We start from the raw sequence: 18,390 nt of genomic DNA, 5'->3' as shown, positions 1-18,390 counted from the left end.
AGCTAGATGGAAAACTGGAAAGAGAAAAGAGAGGGAGAGAAAGTGAAAAGGTGGATGGAAAGAGGACATGATCGAGGAATAGACAGAAAAAGATGAATAGAACAAGGGATGTTGTTGTGAATAATGGCTGGTCAGTGTTAAGGCCCTAATCAATGCTTGATTAATATTAATTCGCTTTGCCCTAGCTGAGGGGCGGGGCTAACCCAACACTTCCTGCTTAGATTGATTGGGGAGAGGGCACCAAGGGCGTGCTAACATTGCAGCACACATACAAACACCCCCTCTCCCCCCTAAACACACAAACATACACACACACACACAGAAGCACTCGTGCATCCTTTGCGCTGACATTGTGTATGAACTTTGAAGACCTCAGCTTGTGAAGCAACCTGCATCTTAACCTTACAAACACACACACAGACACACACGCACACACACACACACACACACACACACACACACACGCACAATCAAACTTGACAGAGTCCGTTCAAGCAGAACTCTAATTTTACCTTTCTGGTGGCTTAGTCAGTTAGTAGCATACACATGAGACCATATTTGATTAGATTTTATTTGTACACAACAATCTGAAGAAAACAGCTTTGACTTGTTCCAATACTAATCCAAACTTTGTACTGCAGCACTTCAAACCCAGTCCTGAGAGGATTTTGATAGTGGACATTTGTTTGGTTTTCCTCTATTTGCACATGTACAAACCAACAAAAAAACAAACCCAAAGCAAAACAAAACAAACAAAAAAATAGTACAATAACCGTTTGATAAAAAGATCATGGTACTGCTGAATGATCTTGTCTTAAGTGGTACCTATAGTATATCTGAACCAATGAAGATGCAGGATGAAGGTTGCTTAAACCTGCATTGATTGGATAATTGGTCACCATGTCCTAACTAAACCTAATGTAACCTGTTTTAACATCCAGCAGACACAGAGCAACATTGGCATTCATTTGAAGTTTTGTTTCCATCCACCTGACAAGTGTAAGTCCAATGTTCACTCTCGTTTTAGCTTTGTTTTGGTCTCCACCAACTCCTGAGGTAAAGATCTGGCTCTTTAGCTGCCAAATGCTCTACTGTGTTCACCAGGTAGTTGCTAACTTTGTCTGTACGGTGGGTTTAACGGAGCTTTTCACTGAAAACTGCTGCTACTAGAAACAATACTGATGACAGCAGTGAGAGTGAACCAAAATAGTAAAGTTGGGGGCTGTAAAACTAAAATAATTACCTGAAAGACATTAAAAAGCTCCGGAGAGACGAGGGGAACTGCACAGTTGGGTGATAATTGAACAGAACAACAAAAATAATTAAACAGCGTTATTTGTCAATATAAAACTATTGATTAGTACAGGTCTAAGTGTTTCCTTAGTGACTAGTGTGATATTTATAAATGGTATAACTGGTATTGTTATGCTCATTTAATTGCTGTGTAAAATGACTCTTTGTTGAGAAAATGTTTGTTGCCATAAATGCACACTGGTTCCTGCAAATAACTGTTTTTAAACACAGAACAGAGTTTGTGTTTTTGAAATACTGACTGGTATTTTTCAGGGAATGTTTTTCTCCAAAATGGATGTGTTGTTTGAAATGGAAGCCATTCAGTATTTTTAAAAAGTTGATGGTAGGTTTCTTTGTGCCAACAGCTTTTCTTTTATTTTCAATTCACTTTTATTACTCTCCTGTTTTCTCCTTTACTTTTTCTTTCCCCTGTCATTTCCTTTCTTCCAATCTGCCTTATCAAGGTCTAGTATGTGCCCTTGAAGAAAAGTGACAGACAAGAATGCACATGATTGTGCACATACTCAAGTGACATTGGTGGGCGGTGACACAGAGCATTTGAAGATTTGGGGTCTTGCCTTTTTATTTTTACTTTTATGAGGCTATATTTAATAGATCTCTTTTATTGGGTAGACTGCACCTTTTATAGCCTATAGGCCTAACACCGATACAGAGAGACAGATGGACTGGAAGAACAAACAGATACTGTAATAAGGTGGGCAAGCAGGCACAGAGACAGCTAGACATACTGGCTGACAGAAGGTCAAACTATTTAAGAGTCTACAGACCTCATTCGAAAGTCTGTGTAGATTAAAGGGAGCGAGATTTTATTAATGCTGCAAGGTTTAGCAGTAGAATTCCCTTTGTGAGAAAGCGTTTGAGAGAGTTTTGATTTGGGCATTTGAGAGGTCTTCGAGCAAGAGGAAATAAATCATGAATGGAAATCTCTTGACTGCTGAACAACAAAAACTGCTTAGTTGAAGAGATGGTATTTTAACCACTAGGCAAGATTCTCATGTTAACATATGCTATCTTTTCTGCCTAGATCACAGTGTGCATTTGCAACAGAGGCCATTCATTTCCCTTCACTGACACATTATAGGATTCACACAAATTGTCAAATATGTTTACGGTGTAAAGAATTATTACTGGCGGGAATTCTTCTCTACACACAAGAACTGACTAATTTAAATTGATAACTATTGGCATCCTTGGTATAAGTGAATACATGAAACATGAATATTTGTGCAGCATCCAGAGTGCTGTTTCTGTAGCTGATCTGGGTTCTCACCAACATTCAGTTGGTTCTCACCAACATTACTGATGGTAATAGTTTGCCTTGAGTGATGTGCCTCACCATCAACCTAACTTTTCAATGTATATTCTGTTGTTCAGCTGCCAAACAACCACCACTCCGATCAGTCCTACCACTCTCTGCTTTAAAGAGGACATAAGGTATCATGTGCATTTAGGTCTATATTTATCGTATATTCTGGGCTCTACTGATGTATCTTTGTGTGATTTACAATTCAAAAATTGTAGTAATCTTACACCAGCTCTTCATGCAGTCCCTCATTTCAGTCTTAAACTTGCTGTTTTAACTTCTATGTCTTTAAAGGAGACATATTATGTTTTTTGTGTGGTTTTCTGTTATTTATATACTCTTATGATGTTAGATATCTATGCTAAACATTGTCAAAGTTCCAAAACTTGAGGTTAATGTATGTAGAAATGCTCCCTGCAAGTCAAACACAGGTGTCAACCTGTCCTTAACGCTTCATTTGTGACATTTTCTTCTACCTTGCCAACAAGCTGACACCAGCTCATCGCGTATGCCCATAAACGGCTGTCTGTTTCACAGCCTTGGTTGCTAAGGTTGTTGCTAAGGTTTTTCCATATGTTGTTTGCATATCTTGAATTGGATTCTGGCTTGAACATGTATGTATGTATTGGAGAGGTTAACATTTTGCCTCTGGAGCTGGCAGAAATTTCCCAAGGAGCAGCTTCCAAAAGCTGACCAATCTAGTGGGCTCAACATAGTGGGCTCATCAGGAGGGGCAAATTAAAGAGACAGGAGCTAAAACAGCCTGTTTCAGACAGAGGCTGAACTGAGGGGCTTTGTAACAGGGCCAGTGTGAGTTAAATAAGGAGTTTTTTGAACTGTAAATCATGCAAAGATATTCCAGTAGAGCCCCAGATTCAAAATGTAGACTCGGAAATCTGCATAAAATGTTCCCTTTTAAGGCCTCCCTCCCAATGAGCCCACTCAGATCTGATTGGTGAGCTCCGGAGTCTACGTAAACAAACGATAATAGTTGGATTTCGCATCACTGTCGTTCTTTACTCAAAATATGAAGTGGAAAGTTATCACACTGCAACCCTGTTTACTAGTGCATATTTGTCGAACGCGCCTGTTTCCACTGAAAGTATGAATGGAATCACGTGTGCAAAACCATAGATGTCCAAAGATATGGAATGAAGAAAGCATGAATTGGCTGTAACTTGGGACACCACCAAGTCTGTGTCTTTATATGTCTGTTTCTGTCTGTTTAAGGTCAATATGTCTGACTCTCTATCTGTAGCCTATATGTATGTCTTGCCATATGCCAGTTTTGACTTAACAGCTTATATATTGCTGTATGTCTGTGTATTTGTCTGCCTTAATCTATTTTTTTGTTGTCATTCTAAGTCATTCTCTCCATTTCCCTATCTATTTGTTACCTGGCATTTCCTCCCTCTTGCCCTCTTTCAATCTTTTGGCATCTCCTTTCAGTGTCATCTCATGCTATTTTATCCCCTCTATTCAGTTTGTCTTCCTTTTACTCTCGCTCCATCTCTCCCATTTAGTATCCCTTTATACAGCTCATCCTTTTCTTCTGTTATCCCCTCCTCCTCTCTCGTATTCGTTTTACTCTCCCTTTTCACTGCTTAATGTCTTTCCTTCTCTACAACTCAATCATCTCTCTCTATCTCTTTGTTCATTACCTATATATTTCACTCTTTCCTTTTGGTTATTTACAGTTTTGTACTTGTTATGGATGGCATCGAGTACATACCTTTTTATTGTAGAAGTATCCTTATCCTAGTATATAAAATACCTGCAAAATCTCTGAATAGTAAAGTAAAAAAGTAAAAAAAACAAAACTGTGCCACTAAATCCATGTCCTTTTTACCCATTGTAACTGATAAGCAGCTTCTCTCTCATTTCTCACCTACTGAATGAGCAGCCAAAAAGTGGACAAGCTATCAATAACAATGACCACACAGTGGCAATTTGTTAAAAAGCTCAGACACAACTGCATTTCCTCAAAAACCTATTTGGTTTGGGGTGTGTAGTAAATTAATGATGCTTTTCTACAACTCCATGGTAGACTAAGTCATCACCTTCTATATCATTCCTTGGTAATCTCTCAACCGGTTGCAACATATAGGCAAAGTGGCCAGTAAAATCATTGGTGTTAAACTGCATCATCTGTCCCACATTTTCCATAAGAGCAATTTCAAAGACTCAAGATATTTTACAGTGTCCTTTTCATTGTTTCAGCTTCTCCCCTCTGGGTGGAGATTTAGACTACTGAAGGCCAGGTCTGATAGGTTGAATAATCTGTCAGGCCATCAAAATCCCTCAATTTAAATATTCATGTTACACATAGAGTGCGGAAATCGTCTCTTTTCTGCTACCTGTAGCGTGACAACTGACACCCTGGCTAATACACATGTTAAAACCTGAATGTTTACTGGCCATTGTGATATACAGGATGTGAAAGGTTTATCAATTAACATGATTTCTAATTAAATACTTAAATTCTTCCCGTAGAGGTTGGAGGCAAGACATAGCAAGAGGCTGGAAGAAAGGGTTAGGAATATCTGCGTGTGTGTATACTGTTTGTAAGCGCTGTGTGTTTTGGGTGTTGCAGGCTGCAGGAAGTAAGAAGGTGGAGGAACATGTCTGGTCCAATCAAAGGTGGTATTTCTCAGTGCACAGACTTTTTTTAAGCTAACTAATAGCAGCCTGTTGGCCCTATAAATCACCAGAACAGAGATAAAAATGAGACCATCACCAAGATGGAGAGGAGAGCACTGTGCCAGGACATCATTTTAATACAGTTGTGTGTGTGTGTGTGTGTGTGTGTGTGTGTGTGTGTGTAAGAGAAGCTACGGATGGGAAAGAAAAATATAGGAGAATTTCTGCTTATATTCATGTGTATGTATGTGTGTGTTCAAGATTTGTGTGTTTGTTACTCTGTGTGTAACTGTGTGTGTGTGTGTGTGTGTGTGTGTGTGTGTGTGTGTGTGTGTGTGTGTGTGTGTGTGTGTGTCTAAAGATGCATGGCTAAGCCCTGCTGTGAGAGACTGTCTCTTTTTGGGCTTATCTGTCTTGCTGCCAGAAACACATGATCAGACCCGATGCTTCTTTTATTTGAACAACACCTGTTGGCTGTTCAGTTTTATTCTCCCAGAGAGTAATATTCACACCAGAGTTCCCTAAATCCATTTTTCTCTGTGGGGCAGATTTGCTTCAAAAACAAGGAGGTGACATGACAAAATAGTGGTTATGAATTTCACTGTATTTGTATTCTGTTTAAACCCTAATGGTTGTTACACCAGATGGTCATTTTACTGCATACTGTCTTAATTCTCAAATTAATAGTAGACACTAATTAGCTAGTATTTTGGTTATAATTTTGCTCCACATGTTAAATTTGAGAGTTTGCATAATAAATGTGTGAAGAATAATGAAGCAGAGCATTACAGTATCTGTTAACCTCTGCAAATGATTGGATTGTTTTCTGCTATTTGTACTAGAGCTGCAACAATTAACCAATTAGTCGATCAACAGAAAATGAATAGGCAACTATTTTGATAATTGATGTATTGTTTTGAGTCTTTGGTTTTTTTTTAAAGAAAAAATTAAGAAAAAATGTAAGCACTCTGATTCCAGCTTCTCATATATGATGATCTATGGGCTGTGGACTGTTGGATGGGACAAAAGAAGACATTTGAGCATGTCACTTGGGGCTTTGGGAAACAGTAATCAACATTTTATACACTAAACGACTACTGCATTAATTGAGAAAATACTTGACAGATTAATCGATAATTGAAATAATTGTTAGTTGCAGCCCTAATTTGTACAGTGGAGTGTAGTTTACAATCTGCAGAAAGCAGCTGAAGTCAATAAGCCAAAAATAAACAAAGACTTCTAACTTCAGAAAGAGAAGAGATGGCCTGATTACAATCAAATCCACCCCTCCATTACTTTTACTTCCTAGCTCTCCCCATTTTTAAAAAATATGCATATAACTACGCAAAGAAACAAAAGAACATTTTTTAAAGATTGTTCATGTTGATTACATTAATTTTGACATAAATCTAAGGATGGGAATGACAACTCTTAAGAGAATGATAAGTAGACAATTGATCATTTCAGTTTCTCTTCTCTTCTCTCTTCTTTATTTTGGGACAGATGTTTGACTGACAGATGTGGAGTAAAACAAAACAGATGAGAGTACAACAAATCTAAGCTAATTAAAACCACAAGTTTAAGTTCATGAACATCCTTGAGCCACAGAACATATATAGTCAGTCAGTGGTATAAAACAATTACAAAAACAAGTTGTGACCCGATTACCCCTCAAAATTTCCTTAAAGCTCATTCCTTTACTTTTGCATCTGTTTGGGTGATATTTTTTTATATATATATTTCCTATCTTCCAGGTTTTACTGTCAGTCAAGTCAACATTTTAGTGGACTTATGAATGGTATTGATGTACAGATGTTTTGGAGATTGGCACTGCTGCTTGAACAAATACAGGCTGCTTTCCTGCTTTCCCAGACTACAAGATTGAATTCAGGTGAAGTTTTGCAGACAGTTTAATGCTGTGAGGCAGATAAGAAACTTTGATATGTGAGATGAGATATTTTGTCCCTCAAGCCCTCCATCCTCAACATAAATATTCTTCTATCATTTGAGATTAAATTCAAATCCCCAGGTATTCAGCAAGGAAGTTTGCACTGATGCTTTGGTTCAGTTCGTGTGCATAGGCAGTCACATTTGGTAATTAACTATTGCTCAGTTTTCTTTTTTTAACATAAACACATAACTGAAAAAAAAAATTCTTGTTGAGGATCCCTGTAAGTTTGGTTATTTGATATGTGTGATATGTACTGATTTTCCTCTGGTGGACGGACTATGTAATGGAGACACAGCTTCTAAATGAGCTCAAACATACAGTATCTCTGGCATTTCTGTGTTGCAATTATCAGCCGAGATATATGCAGATGCCATTATATCTGCAATAAGATAATATCATATATTAATTAATATAAAATAATAATATCCGACAATATATTGGCTCAGCAACTTTGTTGGTCTAGCTCTAAAATGAAGAGTTTATGGCATTCAACTGAACCAAATCTCACAAAATTGTGTTAATTATCATTCTCTCCACCACTAATCTTCAAGGTAACACAGTGGTAGCCTGGTGGTTGTGTTTAATTATGTTTTACGTAACAAACAAACACCCCATGACCAAGGAATTTAACTCTGCGGCCAAACATAGATGTGTATTTATGGTATACTAAATGTGATTAGGTATATATCTGTTATATGACAGTTCTTGCTTGGTCATAGCACAGAACACAATGTGCTCAAAGTCAGTTTTTTGACATTTTTGCCTCATCGTTTGCTGAGAATTTCACCTTTCCCCCAGTGCAGTGTTTCCCAGCCTGGGGGAACCCTGGGACCCCCTGGGACCCCAGAAAGAAAAGGAGAAAAAACATATTTCTGTGCACAAAATCAGTTTTGTATTTAAATTTCTCCAATATTTTATTTATTTCTGTGAAATAGTGAATAGTTTTATATTTCAGGCCCATGAAAAAAACACTCTTTAGTGGAACTGCTCACTACTTATAGTAATATACAACCTGCCGTGGGAGGTTGTAAATACACAGTGTCATATTTTATGGGGTTGCAAACCAAAAAGGATGGGAACCACTGCTCTAGTGAGTTTCAGATCTAAAGTTTTGGAATGACTGATTAACACTGAATGCTTGAAATAGGTGGGTTGCTTGAAAAGCACCACAGCACTGTAGTATGATCTTCAATCGGACCTAAATGAAAATATACACATTGTATGAGTGTATACATGTACAGAAGGTGTAGATCTCTACAGGCATGTAGTTGGATTGTTAGAGGAAACAAGATAAAAAGTAAAAAATGATAATAGACTACTAATGTGATAGAAGTATGCTTTTATTGAAACCATGGGCATTGTGTGTGTGGTTAAGTGTGCTTTCATTGCTTACTACAGACAGCAAAGGCATTCGCAGTAAATATGCAGTTGTGAAGAGAAGTAGATCCTTCACTTAAATAAAAGTACCAATACAGCAATGTAAAAATAATCCATAACAAGTGAAAGTCATGCATGGAAAATCCTACTTAAGTAAAAGTACAGAAGTATTAGCAGCAAAATGTAGTTCAAGTACTGCAGTAAAAGTAGTGGTATATGACATCATTATATTATTAATACTGAAGCATCAGTGTGTAGGCGGCAAGTTACTGTTGTAGCTGCTGAAGCTGAAGCTAGTTTGAACTACTAGTTAGCTAGTTTAGTCCAGTGGTTGACAACCTAGGGGTTGGGCCCCTCCAAAGGGTCACCAGATAAATTTGAGAGGTTGTGAGATGATTAGTGGGAGAGGAAAGAAGAAAAAACAAAGTTCTGATACACAAATCTGTTTTCAGTTTTTGGACTCTTTTTCTAATCTTTGATTTTTGGTGAAATATTAGATCATTTGAACATTTATTGAAATGAAACCATGTGAGAAGTTTAAAGGGAAAAATCACTATTTGGTGGAGCTGTTAACAACTCATAAACATCTGAAATGTGACCCCGACTACACACTGCTTTTTGTAAGACGTCACAAGCCAAAAAGGTTTGAAACCACTGGTTTCATCTTTAGCAATGTGTTGTATTTTAAGAGCTTGTTATATTATCCATTGTGTCAAATCTTCATTTGAAAAGTAACTCAAAATTATACTTAAGTACAGTATTTGAGTAAATATACTTACTTTCAACCACTGTAAATACAGATGGGTGACAAATTAACACTAAAACCGCCAAGGGGTCATTTTTACCCCCCTAGTGTTTTCAAATCCATGTTACTCTGTTAAAATAAAACCCCTACATCTCTTAGTTCATGACTTTTCCTGAAACAGGTTTATTAATCATCTAGATAATTATGGGGGGTGTGGCCATTTTTACCTCTCAAAGAAACCGCTGTATAATGCCGTGCTCAACATTTGCGCCACTGTCTGGTTGCTCAGCAACGCCCATTGTTTAGACGTATTTTGACAAGTAGGCTGCTATATCACAAGCTAAAGCTAGCTAGATTTGATAGATTGATAGACAGATATATATATATATATATATATATATATATAGATAGATAGATAGATAGATAGATAGAGACATACATACATACAAAGATTCATTTAGGCCATTTATTTGGATTTGGAAACATGAACCAGAACAGAAGAAGGACGACTGTCCATGAAGTTCTGGAAATGCTCCAGGTCATGATCATCATTGCAGCTGCCTTCCGACGCTGTGGGAGCGCATATGATAGGTAAGCTTACAGTCTAGTGAAACGTATTCTTCTAATCAGACCTATTTTATCCTATAATTAGTTTACCTACATTAGCAAAACTAATTATAAATATTTATATTCTTTAGTGTCGGTGCAATCGTCATTGGATCCGTGCATGCTGCATGAGACTGGCAAGGACGGGATTATCTGGACACCTATACAGCCGAGACCACGCACTGGGAGAGCGCAGTCACAAAACATCTTGACAGAAGGGGCTGGCCCAACTGCACATGCATTGCATGCCGCAACATTGACGACCCTCTGAGCGCGTTCATATGCTTGATGGATCGTGTGATGCTGCAGCACATCTGTGACTGTACAGTGGCAGAGGTGCACAGGTGTGGAGCGGAAGGCTGGGAGTTGAGCCTGAATGAGCTGGAGGCATTTATTGCACTCCTCTTAGCCAGGGGAGTGCATAATGGGAGGGACACAGATGGGGTGGACTTGTGGTCAAAAGAATAGGGTCTTCCCTTCTTTAGCACCACCATGTCAAGGAGCAGGTACAGGGAAATCATGCACTACCTACCGAAAAGATCCACGCATCCAACTGTCAAGTGACAAGTTTGCCCTGGTCAGTGACGTGTGGGGTAGGCTCACTGAAAACAGCATCACTTCCTAAAAACCAGGGGCAGAACAGTTATTCCCCACAAAGTCATGCTGCCCCTTCACCCAATACATGCCCAATAAACTGGACAAAGTCGGCATAAAGTTCTGGTTCGCCTCTGATTTGGAGATGAAATACATGCCGAGTGGATATCCCTATCTGGGGAAGGATCCAAGTTGCCCTGCAATGCAGAGCCTAGGGAAGACTGTGGTTCTGACACTGACAGAGCCTTTTTTGGGGAAGGGGAGAAATGTAACGACAGACAACTTTTTTATGTCATTGTCCCTTGCCCACAAACTCCTGGCCAAAAACACCAGCCTGGTTGGCACCACCAACAAAAATAAAAGGTCACTGCCTCCGTCTGCACACCAGAAAGCTGGACCACACGAAATAAAAGTGATGCAGAGTGACAGGGTAACACTCACTATCTATCAGGGTAAAGAGAAGAAGAATGTCTGCATCCTCAGCACCATGCACAAATCAGTGGAGATACTTGATGAAGCAAAAGAAGCCAGAGACAGTTCACAATTACAACAGGATGAAGGTGTGAGTATATTTATATTATTGATAGACTGTACACATATTCCCTCATTCAGAGATCCAGTGCATATATTTTATTTTAAATTTATTTTTACATATATTTTTATTCTTTATTCTTATTATCGTTGTTTGATTCTGGACTCTTACCTGTATCTCCCCTGTGTTTCATTATCATTGCTGTTGCTGCTATGACACCTGAATTTCCTTCCAAGGATAAATAAAGGCTTATCTTATCTTATCTTTGGTGGATGTTGATGTGCTGGACAAGATGTTGATGCAATACTCTGCCTGAGCTGCTACCAGAAAATGGCCAGTCGCGGTATTCTACAACATGCTGGACATGGCTGCAATGACCGTGTGTGTCCTATACCAGAGCTGCAGGGATACAAATATGACCCCATGAGTTTTCATCCTGGAGCTCTACAAGCAGTTACATATTGAGCACATCACAAGGCCAACACAAATACCAAGGCCTTGCTGACCATTCCTGAGGAGAGGAGGAAGAATTGCAGTGTAAAATACAAATGCACAGTAACAAAACAACAAAAATTTGCATGAAGTGCCTACATGCAGTGTGTGGACAGTGCACTGTGAGAGTCTACACCGTGTGTGCAGATTGTGAGTAGTGTGCATGTGCATACGTGTGTGTGTGCACTACAATCAGACAATGGCACATCAGTAGCATACCAGCTTTTCCCCAGCTCCCAAAGAATACAGAAAGTGGTAGTGAAATAGCAGAACCACGGATGGGGCCTCAGTCAAACTAGTTTCCATGACCATGAACATTTTTTGTGTGGTATAGTATTTTGCTAAATATGTTTTTGTCATTTGGATTAATGTTGAATTTGCATGTAATGTAAATGAGCTGCATATTAAAATGTGTGTGTGTGTGTGTGTGTGAGTGAGAGAGAGAGAAAGAGAGAGAGAGAGAGAGTTCCGTTTCTTTATTCCCAGTAAACAACACATTAATCGTTCAAAATTTGTTTTCTTCTTCTGCAATAATTAGACGATTTAAATACGTTAATTATTTTGCTGTTGTTGTTGTTATTGGCTTGTTTTAGCCTACAGTTTATTGATGACTTTGTGATTTGCTAACAGGTATTTGGACTTTTCAATCTTGAAATAAAACAATTGTAAATAGCAAGCGCTCCGTTTTTTATTCCCAGCAGCACAACTAAAACAACATGTTATCTAAAATTTTTTACTTTTACTTAATGTTCTTCATCTATAATAAATTATTTAAATGTGTTAATTATTTTATTTGTTTGTTATATTCTACAGTTTATTTTTGAATTTAAAATGTATTTGACCTTTTTGATCTGTAATGAAATAGCCTAAAGCAATTGTAAAATCAATAAACCCCATACTGAATTTTAAATAGTTATTTTGAAAGTTTACTTATTATTTTAAAAAAAATAGATGAAATTGAACAACTGACATTTTTACGATGGCTGACGCTGTTGCAGCAGGGGGTAAAAATGACTCCCCCTGGTAGGATCCCCTCTAAGGAGACAAGTGGACCCAAACCACGCCAGCAAAATGTCCCCCACAGCATAACAGAGCCACCAGGTCCACTCACTGTAGGGGTCAAGCATTCAGACCTGTACCAGTTTTTCCTTTAATTTGTCACCCATTTGTACATTTATTAACGGGATACCTCTGAAGCTTATATAGTTGCAATATAACACCACCTAAGGAGTCACATGCTTGTGACAATAATGAGCAGCACAACAAGATTAAGACCATGACAGAAATTTACTGATCTGACTCTGCACCACTTCAATACAACTACACCTAACCTAACCCCTACTATAGATCTTACCTGAACCAGAAAACAGCTCCCTTGAGGAAGAATGGACCAGAAAAATGTTCTTGCTTTGGAGGATTTTCTCCAGCTCTCTCTCCCTGTGCAACTTTCCAAATGCTGTTATACGAGGCAGGTGGTCTCAGATTTCATATCCGTGATGCCTGTTGTTATTTCATGGAGGCTGTCAAAGGAATTGACTTTAGGACTGCCAATTGTACCAGACTTCCCGCAACAGCAACATGTAGCGACAATTATCACAATCTCAAATTAACAAAGGATTGTGTCATATGGCGGGTAATTATGAACCACAAAGACATTGGACTGTTCTGCCAAGAGAGACAGAAAGACTGAGAGAGAAAGCAAGAGAGAGAAGGATAAAATTCATGGAAAAACAGCAATTTATTGAAACAGGAAATGAAGGGGGTGAATAAACTGACAGACAGCCAAAGGAAAATAATCATGGAATTATCTATAACAAATTGTAAATGACAGAGGAGTAACCCGAAAGTCATTATTTGCAACATTTTCTCAGAAATAAATGTCTGGCACTGTCACTGATAAAACACAGTAGTGATTATTCACAATTCAAGAAGGAAATGGGCATCAAATGCATTTTGAGGCACACTCTCAACTTGCTAAAAATATATTTGACTATTATCTGGAATACTACTAAATGACAACCGGGCAAAGAGTTGCTGATTTATATATGTGAACAATATGTTTGGGTTAAAAAAATGGATGCTTGGTTATGTCTCTACAAAGTGACTTTTTACATTTGCAGAAAAACAAACAAAAAAATGTAATTCTACAGTACAACAGAAGTGATGGTAGTGTAATGAACACTAACAAATTTTCTTTTTAAATTACAGTAAATTACTGGCAACTACAGTTGACAGCATGAAACTTATTCTACAGTGTACCTACTGTAGTCTACAACAGTTTGGTACTGTAAAAAATATTACAGTACTGTGCTGTATAGCATTTAAACTTCACAGTGTAATACTGTCATCTGTTTGGTTGCCATTATACTGTTATTTTAGTGTTCCTACTGTAATCTCCATGAACAGTTTATTACTGTAAAATATATTACTCACGTACTGTAGAATGTGATCTTTACAGTATAACACTGCCAGAAGCTAATGATTTTAAAAAAAATTATATCAAAATGAAAACCCCTGAAAATTGCTAGCATAGAGATGACTCGGACAAGAGGTGACCTTACAACATTAGGCATTTATTAAAGCCAATGCAGTAACAAACACATTCAGTAACTGACAAATGTAAAGTAATTGAATTTTTGTAAAATACAATCCATAAAAACATTGTTCCTCATGCTGAACAGGTTCTCAATCTGCATGTCTCAGTCCATGTACCCTGAATTCTGCTACCTTTTTTCTTGAACTATGACAAGAGGTGGCGATATAACATTACATTTATTGAATCCACTGCATCAAACACATTCAGTAACTAACAAATTTCAAGTAATGAAATTCTTGTAAAATACAATCCAAAAAAACAATTAATCATGTCAAACAAGTTCTCAACAATCTGTATACAACTTGCATACCATACCTGATGTACCCTGCCTTCAGTATCCATCTTTCATGAGTTATGATTATGTATATAGAAAGCAAATGAAAGAACAAACCTGGAACTTCACAATTGAGACAACTGGCCTAAACTATACTGAACAGAACAGAACACAATGCTGAGACTTGTTTCCTTAAAATGACAACATGAACATCTAGTGGCAGTGTGGGCTATTCCTTTGTGAAAGTGAGGTTATATATGGGGATTCACAGTTGCTGCCTTTTTCTGGACCAGCTTTCCCGTCTTCCTGGACACCAACTTCCCCTGGCTAGCCTTTGTTCCCGTCTCGGGGTTGATACCAGTGAAGCACAATAACAGAGAAAGCATATAAGATAGGTGTGGTAAGTAAAAATTATTTATTTATTATTAGTAAATTATTTATACTTAATACCGAACCCCATTGTATTCACCAAACAAAAATTCTAAGACGTTTTCTCATGATAATCCAAGGAGGACTGAATTGAGGGCAACTGGACTTTGATGTGGATACCTGAAGACGTTTTTAACCTCTGTGGGGTCGTTATCAAGATCGTTGATACCACTTGGTTCGTTAGTCCTCCTGGCTGTTGTAACGACAGTCATTAACCTTCTTAAGGTTAGTCTGATTGAAGTCTCCAGCTGCTGGGGCGGCTGTGGCTCAGGAGGTAGAACAGGTCGTCCACTAATCGTAAGATCAGTGGCTTGATTCCCCGGCTCCTCCAGTCCGCATGTCTAAGTGTCCTTGAGCAAGATACTGAACCCCAAATTGCTGCCGATGGCTGTGTGAGTGTGTGTGAATGATTAGACCCTCCTGGTGAGCAAGCTGACCTTGTATGGTAGCCTCTGCCATTAGTGTATGAATGTGTGTGTGAACGGGTGAATGTTGGCATGCAGTGTAAAGGGCTTTGAATGGTCGGAAGACTAGAAAGGTATTATATAAGTGCAGTCCATTTTACAATGAGCACAGCATCAGGATTACGGATCTGTGAGTATCGTAGCAGGTGTTTATCCTCTCCACATTTTCCTTGATAGTTACATTGTTTACTCCGATGTTTACATTTGAAAACCTTGTCCGGCCAAGTAGCGGAGTTGGCAGAAGGAGAGTTTTCATAGTGGTGAGTTGACCATTTCCCTATCCTGATGAGTGACCCGCAGTGATATGTTATCATTGTCCAGTATTATTCACAAAAAGTTCACATAAGTGCAGAAATTTAGGGCTGACAGAGAGATGACTGAAAAGGTCCACGCCTTCTAGAAGCTTTCACTGCTGATCATCCAAAGTCCAATTGTGACTTCGTCACCAGCAACTGATGCAGACAACAATTATAGTTAATAATAATTAAGTTTCCCCTCCCTAGGTGGGGAGAAAAGCAACATGACACATCCTACAAAAGTTTTTACATGAAATAGCTCCACAACAAACGGTAAATGGTGGAGTGTAGTCCCTTCCGTCTATTTTACAACAAATCAATGGAGGACCACATCTTACCTTGGAAATCTGATTAGATTGCAAATTTATATGAGTTACATGTGAATGACCAAGCTAGCTAACGTTGACCTAACATAGTTTGTTGATTTGATCACTTAGAAATTCAATCCTGTGACCATGAAAATCAAATAATCAACACTTTACTGGTAATGTGGTTCAACAGAGAGATATAAAATTTTGTCCACTCAGCAGCTAACGGGGATTGTGCTAGCTAATGTTAACTGCAAACATTAGGCAAGGGGGAAAGCAGGCGGTAATCTGCTCTGTCTACTTTGGTGTTGGCAGGGTCAGAGTCAAGGTGAAAATCATATACTGTAAGATTGCTGTTAATAGCTTGCTGTTAATATTTTGTTCCTAAAAGGCAACATTCATGCCTGTGTTCCTGTACCCATAATTCAGATATGTATGATTCATGTTCTTTTATTAATCTGGTTATTGAATATCATGTGTTCTCTCTCTCACCGTTTTCTTTTCTCAGATATCTACTTCCTGCCAAAAAAAACCTCTTATCTGACACACACACAGAAGTTTTTTAATATTTCTTCAAGTGTAACAGCCAGTTATCTGAAGTTCTCCAGACAGATTATCTGTCTATCAGACATCTCTCCATCTGAAGGCTATTTTACCAGTAAAGCCCTTTTCAAAGGGTCTGCCACTGATATTTCCTACCAATAACTGTCAAATCACACACACACACACACACACACACACACACACACACAGAAGACCTAGCAAAGATTCAACTAGTAGATACCAAAAATAAAAATAAAAAATTGAAATGAATGGCTTGATTATTTAGTGATCCATAATATGCAGTAATTTGGTGCAAATGCCAATAGTCGCTCAAACATTTTGTGTTAAATAATTAAGCACTGTGTGGGTGTGAGGGGATGAACTTGTACATATAGTAGGCCTGATGTTGAGCCGTTTGTGGTCCTGAATGAATATATGTGTCATGGTTCTGTCCCAGTCTGGCTCTATGTTCCATGGTTGCCATTATCCACAAGTCCACCAGATGCCCTCAGACTTTTTCCCTGTTTGTTGGAAAGAGTGGGAGACAGACAGCAGTTAATATTAAAGGACCACTTGAGACACTGATGCTGATTGTACTGAACCTTTGTCCAGACATTTAACTCTCTAGTTCATATACATGTGCTCCATTGGAAGAGCTAACGGAACTAAGTGTAATCTGTAATACTTCTGCTTTCACCTGGTTAAGAACGAGAATGTTTGTTTAGTGACCAGATTGTTTTTGTGGTTGCTTTTGGCCTGTTGATTTTAAGCTTTCTTGAGACTAATTATTGTGTTTTCTGTTTTTTTTAGTTTCTGTTTGCTATGTTTCCCTCCTATGTTCATGTACTCCCCCTCAGCCTGCTTTTCCCCTCACACCTGCCCTGCATTCAGTCTCGTTAACCCTGCCTTACTCCGTGTCTTCCCTAGCCAGTCAGCTCCCAGCCTGCCCTTGTGCTTTGCCACTTATTCCTTGTTGTTTCATTAGTTCAGTTTGTATTTAAGCCCTGGTTTTCAGTTTAGTGTTGTTGAATCCTTTGTTCAGTTTGTTCTGCTTTTTTCTGTATTGTTAGTTCAGTTTATTCAGTTTATTCAGTTCAGTTTTGCTCTGCCTGCACTTGAGCCTAAATAAAGGGACATTCTTCAGTTCATTCTGGCTGCTGCGTCCTCCATTTGGGTCCATCTCCTGCTACTCTTTCTGACAACATGGTCTATTGATAAAGAGGTGGTAACTTGTTTAAGAGTGGCCTTCAGGTCAGGCGATATCACAGTTCTGTTGTGGGCAAGAAATAAATATTGAGCAGAGAAATCACAAACTGTACATTGTATGAGAGTGATACTGCATTTTGCAGTCTAGTAATCTAATACCAGAATATACAGAAATAAATCGATCATGGCAAACTGCTAGAATAATTTTCAAAATGCAACATCACTGTTTCTGTCAAAGTTGAACAAAGCTGAACTCATCAGTCAGACCTGGCTGGAGATCAGCCCCAGACAAGCAGAGGCATTCTTGAATGCTGAATATTTGGTGCTGCACATTTAGAACAAGAAGGAAGCCTGTTGATTGGTCAAATGATTAACCAACAGAGTACCAACTGAAAAAGATAGATAGATAGATAGATTCTTTATTGTCATTGTATTAATACACAACGAAAAATACACTTTGGCAGCAATCCTCAGTGTAGCAGCTTGGATAAAACCAAATAAATGCACTGATTGGATGAAATGTTTTGGAGCGAGAAAGGGAAATGAATTGACTTGTTAAGGAAGAAATGCAGTAAAAAATGTGGCGTAAACTGACTGGATGAAAGTCAATGTACTGACAGGGTAATGTGTTCTTCCTGGAAAAGCTGCCACAATAGCGCCAGAAATATTATGAAAAAAAAAATCACTTCTGTGTCTTGTAATTAAGTCAAATATTTAAGT

The 18,390-nt window shown here is 38.3% G+C and overlaps 1 long non-coding RNA gene across 1 annotated transcript; it reads right to left on the bottom strand.

Moving 5' to 3' along the window:
• Positions 1-14,396: 14,396 nt before the first annotated feature.
• LOC121903339 lies at positions 14,397-15,945 on the bottom strand. The gene is made up of 2 exons (XR_006098018.1): positions 14,894-15,945; positions 14,397-14,768 (listed from the first exon to the last, which is right to left on the bottom strand). It is a non-coding gene; the product is annotated as an uncharacterized LOC121903339 (long non-coding RNA).
• Positions 15,946-18,390: the final 2,445 nt, after the last annotated feature.

The sequence above is a fragment of the Thunnus maccoyii genome, chromosome 9, assembly GCF_910596095.1.
Source record: "Thunnus maccoyii chromosome 9, fThuMac1.1, whole genome shotgun sequence".
Lineage (NCBI taxonomy): Eukaryota > Metazoa > Chordata > Actinopteri > Scombriformes > Scombridae > Thunnus > Thunnus maccoyii.
Note: the sequence above shows the minus strand (reverse complement) of the source record. Positions and strands in the feature narration are given on the sequence as shown.